This window comes from Euphorbia lathyris, chromosome 5, assembly GCF_963576675.1.
Source record: "Euphorbia lathyris chromosome 5, ddEupLath1.1, whole genome shotgun sequence".
Taxonomy (NCBI): Eukaryota; Viridiplantae; Streptophyta; class Magnoliopsida; order Malpighiales; family Euphorbiaceae; genus Euphorbia; species Euphorbia lathyris.
Window position 1 is genome coordinate 51,507,636 of NC_088914.1, and position 6,000 is coordinate 51,513,635.

Genomic DNA, 6,000 nt, shown 5'->3' on the forward strand with positions numbered 1-6,000 from the left:
AGTAAAAAAGATACTCAGGAGTCTTCCTAAAGACTGGCAAGCAAAGAAGACAGCAGTTGAGGAAGCTCAGGATTTAACCACCTACAAATATGACGAACTCATCGGTTCATTTCTGACCCATGAGATATCCATGAAAAACTTTGAGGTGAAGGAAAAATCCGAAGACAAGAAGCAGAAATCCCTTGTCAGGAAAGCTGACTCCACTGACGGGAGTTCAACTGATGATGAGGAGATGGCTATGTTCACAAGGAAGATGAAAAGGCTATTCAGGAAGAGTGGCAAATACTCTAAAAAGCCTTACAGAAAGTTTGATAAGTATAAGGCTGACTCAAGTGACGGCAAATACAAAAAGGACCGCTCAAAGCCCATTACATGCTTTGAGTGCCATCAAACTGGCCATATTAAGTCAAACTGCCCCACACCAAGGAAAGACAAGAAGAGTGGGAAGAAGGCAATGGTGGCTACTTGGAGGGACAGTGATGAGTCTTCATCTACAGAAACTGAGGCCACCGAGTCAGCGAAGATATGCTTCATGGCTGACGAACTTGCTGAGCCATGCTTCTCTGAGCATGCTGACCTATCAGATGATGAGGAGCAATCAAATGAGGTAATTTCTCTTCCCCAGCTCAGAAACGATATGGTTAATGCCCTGAGTGATCTCTATACACTTGTCAAGAAGTGTAATAAGAAAGTTAGAGCACTCAGCAGGCGCTGTGATGAAGTGGAAGAGGTCAAACTGAGTGACCTCAGATTCCTTCTTCAGGACAATTCAACTCTGCATGATAACATGAAGATTATACATGAGTCTATCTCTGAAGTCCAGTCAGTTTCAAAGAAACTGAGAAAGGACGTCACAACTATCCAGAACCAACTAAAGGTTCCAAATAAAAGAAACAGTCCTCTGAGAACTCAGTACCAAGGTACTAAGCAGAGATGGAATCCCCAGCGAAAAGTCCAGTGTGACTTTTGTTGGAAGTTCGGTGAACCTGCTTACCTAGAGAGTGCTCCGCGCTATGAAGAATACTCACACGGCCCTCCGTGCCGGAACTTTTCCCCTGGTTGGCTTGTCAGAAATAGAAGTCCCCGTAAAGGGAGTCATCTCTCTATTAATGATCTTTGCCAAAAGTGACCAACAAGTAGAGGACACCGCTGAATGGGTGGTGGTGGACATCCCCTTGGCCTATAACGCCATTATCGGAAGACCTCTGCTAGCTAGCCTCAAAGCTACAATTGATATCTTCGGCCTATGCTTGACTTTACCGCGTCGGAGCGGCAAAATCACCATCCAAGGAGATCGCATCCTGGCCAAGAAACTGCAATGGGAGGTGACTCAACCTCGGACGGCACTCTACCTTGAGGACGGTCTGATGGATATGAGGGGGTACAATCCCACGCCGATTGAGCCTATCAGCGCCTGCACCGTCGGGGAGAACAAGACACTAAAAATTGGGACCAAGCTCCCACCTCCTCTGGCCAGTGAGATAAAGGCTGTCCTAACGGAGCATGCAGATGTATTCGCATGGTGCACCGAAGACATCACAAGTGTCTCACCCGAACTAGCAACTCACAGATTGAACATCGACCCTTCCATCGAACCCCTAAAGCAGAAGAAATGGGTGCATGCGAAGGACAAGCAAGCTGCCGTCAAAGTAGAGATCGAGAAGCTATTAGCTGTAAAATTTATTCGAGAGGTCCACTATCCGGATTGGCTTTCTAATGTTGTACTTGTAAAGAAAGCCAGCGGAAAGTACCGTATGTGTGTAGATTTTAGGGATGTGAATAAAGCATGCCCCAAGGATTCCTACCCGCTGCCTAACATAGATCAGCTTCTAGACCAGACAGCCGGTCGCAAAATCTTGTCCCAGTTTGATGCCATCGTTAGCAAATCCCTCTGGACCCAGCCGATGCTGAAAAGACCTCCTTCATAACGTATGAAGGCACGTATTACTACAATGTGATGCCTTTCGGTTTGAAGAATGCAGGAGCCACATATCAGCGGCTAATAGATAAGATGTTCGCTCACCTCATTGGCAAAACGATACAAGTATACATCGACGACATAGTTGTCCTGAGCACTGATGAGAGTGACCACCCGCGTGACTTGGCGGAGGTGTTTAAAATTTTCAGGGATTACAACCTCAAGCTAAACCTGGAGAAATGTTTCTTCGGTATCCGTAGCAGTAAGTTCCTTGGTTGTGTGGTTTCTGAAAAGGGTATCGAGCCTAATCCCACAAAGATCGAGGCTCAACGGGAGGATAATCGCCTTGGGACGATTCCTTTCCTGCTCGGCACAGCGTTGTTTGCCTTTTTACAAAGCAATCAAGAAGGAACATCCCTTCAAATGGTCTACGGACTGCCAGGCGGCATTCAACGCCATTAAAACTTTCCTCGCCATGCCGCCACTACTATCAGTACCAAAGAAAGGACGTGACATCCAACTTTACTTCACTATCGCCGATGAAACTGTGGCAGTGGTCTTAACTCAAGAAGAGGGTACGGAGCTCTATCAGATTTACTTTTTGAGCAAGGTCCAGAAGGGTGCAGAAGCCCGATACTCCGAGGTTGAAAAGGCTGTTGGTCCCTTGTAAGGTTGCAAGTATAGTTCCAAGGGGGGGGGGGGGTTAGGAACTATTTAAACTTTTCCGCAATTAGGGCAGACTTCTTTTTCTAAAGAAAAAGGTTTGAACAGCGGCGCTGAGTAAACAACAAGATACTGGCTTAGTCAACAGGTGACTAGGTCAGTTTCTTAGCTTGAGTCAGGAGATATCACTTAGAGTCTATTCCTGAGCTCAGACGTTCAACGCGCACAACTCAATTTGACCTCTTTACTTGGTCAGTTTTGATTATTTAAAGCAAGCAATATAAATAAGGAGTTAAAGGTAAGAAATACTTCACTCAGCAGATTTATCCAGGTTCGGCTTCTTCTAAGCCTACGTCCTGTCCCCGGAACACGTTCCGAGATTTCAAATCCTCTACTGAGCTCTTTAAAGGTAGAGCCTCAAACCCTTTACAATATCAGCAATTGAGTATGACAAGAGTACCTTCCTCTATACTTCTACTCAATCCTAATCTCACGCTGAGTACTTAAAACCGAGTACTCAGCCTCTCATTTCTATCTCTAGAAATGATAAGTGTTTTGTCCTAATACAAAGATGTGCTAAGACACTTTAGACGATTTAACAATCACTCTAGACTTTTACACAAATATAAGAAATTGTAGTGTAAGATTTGCTTTGCTTCTTGCTTGCAGAACTTGTGTAGAAATTTGGTCAGCGTAACTGCTTAATCAAGTTCTGTGTATTTTGAAGCTTGTGATGACACTATTTATAGAGACGTCTGGGCGTCGGTCATTTCGAATTTCGAAATAACCGTTGGAGGGAAACGACTATATATCGCTGTCATCCTGACTTGCTCAGAGCTCTCGGCCAATCACAATCGTGTATCTTCTGTCCTCGGTCAGCTCAGCAGATGGTCTCTCCTTTTATGGTAAGGTCAACTGGACAACATACTGTGTCGTCTGAACTTTGCCAAAAGAGGAAACACTTTGTCTGGAAGTTTTCCTTCGCCAGCTGCTGTCTTGTACGTCTGTCGAGACTACTCAGCAGCTTCATCTTGAAGTTGTTCCCGAAGATCTTCTAGATCCTTCCGTTTGCTGAGTTGCGTTTTGTCTTAAAACGGCAACGTCTTGACATACGCGGGCCGAGTGTACTGAGTTGTTTGACTTGGGCCTTGGCTTCCGTATTGGGCTTGTGCCATTTAATCCTTATGTCTTATAACAGTTTTAACTCAACATTGAACAAACACATTAGTAGCATAAATCAAAGCATTTAAACTTAGTGTGTTTAGAATATGTATTTTAAATTATACTTAAACAATTTTGTCAAATCAAAATTATGTGGAAATGTGTTTCAACAAACTCCCCCATTTTGATGTTGGCAAAACTATTCAGCAAGGAACTCAGTATGAGCTCCCCCATGATAGTTGACCTAGTATAATTTAGCAAACTCCCCCGTAAGGGTTGAGCTACTGATTTAGTTTTACTTAGAGCACTTAAAGGTTTAAATGAGTAAGTCTAAGGTCAGTTTTCAGATATAGGTCAGCTATTTCAATATATTCTATTTACTCAGCATTAAGCGGAAGGTTTAATCATATAGAGCGCGCTGAGTAATTTATTGTTCAATGAGTTCTTATCAGAATGTTTTATAAACACATAGGTCAATGTCAAACATGTTATCAGCATTTGATTTAGTCAAATAATTTTACAAGTGTTAAACATGGCTGATTTAATTGAAGATACTTAATAACTCAGTAATTAGCAACATATATATCATAACTTAGGATTTGAAGATGATGAAGATAAGGCTATGATATATTGATGGAAGTCATTCATTACACAGCAACACATAAAAAGATAAGGCAACAAAAGGTTAAAACTGTATACTGAGCTAGCCTATCTATTTCTTTTTCTTGTGTTGTGAAGACTGACTTCGCTCATACTGACGTCGCTCGTACTGAGCTCTAGCTGCTTGCGCTTTCTCCCCCGTTTTGTCAACTTCAGGGAGCTTGAATGCATCGGTTAACACAGCTCTAGTCAGTTCTTGAGAAAGCTCCTTAAGCTTCTCAGCGCTCTCATTTACGCCATCAAAGATGGCAACGCCATCTGCGGATACTTCTGCGGGTATTTGAAGATCAGCAGCACTGAGCATATTGACACTGAAAGCTTGAGCTTTGGCTTACCAGATAAGAGCTTCAGAGAGGCCAGCAAAGATTTGGTGGAATGTCTTTAAGAGAGATGAGTCATAATGATGACGTTGGATATTGTTATGACGGATGTGGTTGAAAGATTGTTGTGCGAGGGACAACAATTCATTTTGCTTCAACGCGTCAGTATCCATCTCTTGCTTATTTAGATTAAGCATTCTTATAGCCTCACCGATTTGCTCTACTGAGCACTGACTGTATGACACCATTTGCTCGTTGGTCTTCAGTTGCTCAGTGTGAAGCTGAGCAAAGAGCATTTTGAGTTCAGAGGAAGTGGCGTAGTCAGTGTTCACAGCGGACAACTTCTGGACTTGGTGATGGAGAGAGTTCAAATGTTGAACTGTTGTCAGCTGTATTTCGGCCAACTTGGCAATAGAATCCTGCTTAGCTTGCTGGGCTTGGAAAGATAAGACGACATTCAACAAATCTTTAAGTCCCTTAACTTCATTGAGAAGCTGAGTGACCTGAGAGAGCTGGGTAGTCTCGAGAATAGTAGAACCAGCAGCAGGAGGAGTGGAATGTTGAAGTTCCCGGATTAATGCTTGCACTGAGTCGATGATCTTTTTGCCGGACTCAGTGGCATTCAGATGGACATCAGTATGACCAGAAGGAAGTGGAGTGAAGGGAGTACCCTGGTCAGTGACTGGAAGAGTATGCTCAATCTGCACTTGAGTTGGAGGAATTGGTGGTTGATCAGCAGAGAGTTTAGTTGTGGAAGTAATAACCTGAACACTGTCTGTGCTGACGGCAGAAGGATGAGGAGTCAGCACCATGCTTGAGGACACAGCATGGACAGTAGACGGTTCAACCTGACTGGTTGATGTTGCTGAGGCATTGGGGTCGGCATGTTCCTGTTGAGAAGAAACAGAGGCTTGTTTTTCCAATGGCGCCGATGTAGTGGAAGTGGATTGGCGATTGAAAAACTTAAGTTGGACAGTAGAAGGGTCCTTAGTTGTCTTAGAGAGGACAATGTCAGGAAGAGTTGGAAGTTGCACAGAAAGTTCAAGGACTGGTTTTTCACTGGCCTTGACCAACTTTCGCCTTCTACGAGGTGGAGTGTCAGTAGGAGCAGGTTCTTCTGAGTGAGTAGGAGAGGATTCCTATTGCTCAATATTAGGTTGGTCAGTTTGCTCGTCAACTTGCTCAACTCCTGCAGCCAACTCAGTGTCGACATGCACATCTCCACCAGCTAATCCAGTGTTAGCATCCTCAGCTTCATATTCGCTGGCAGTTTCCTCA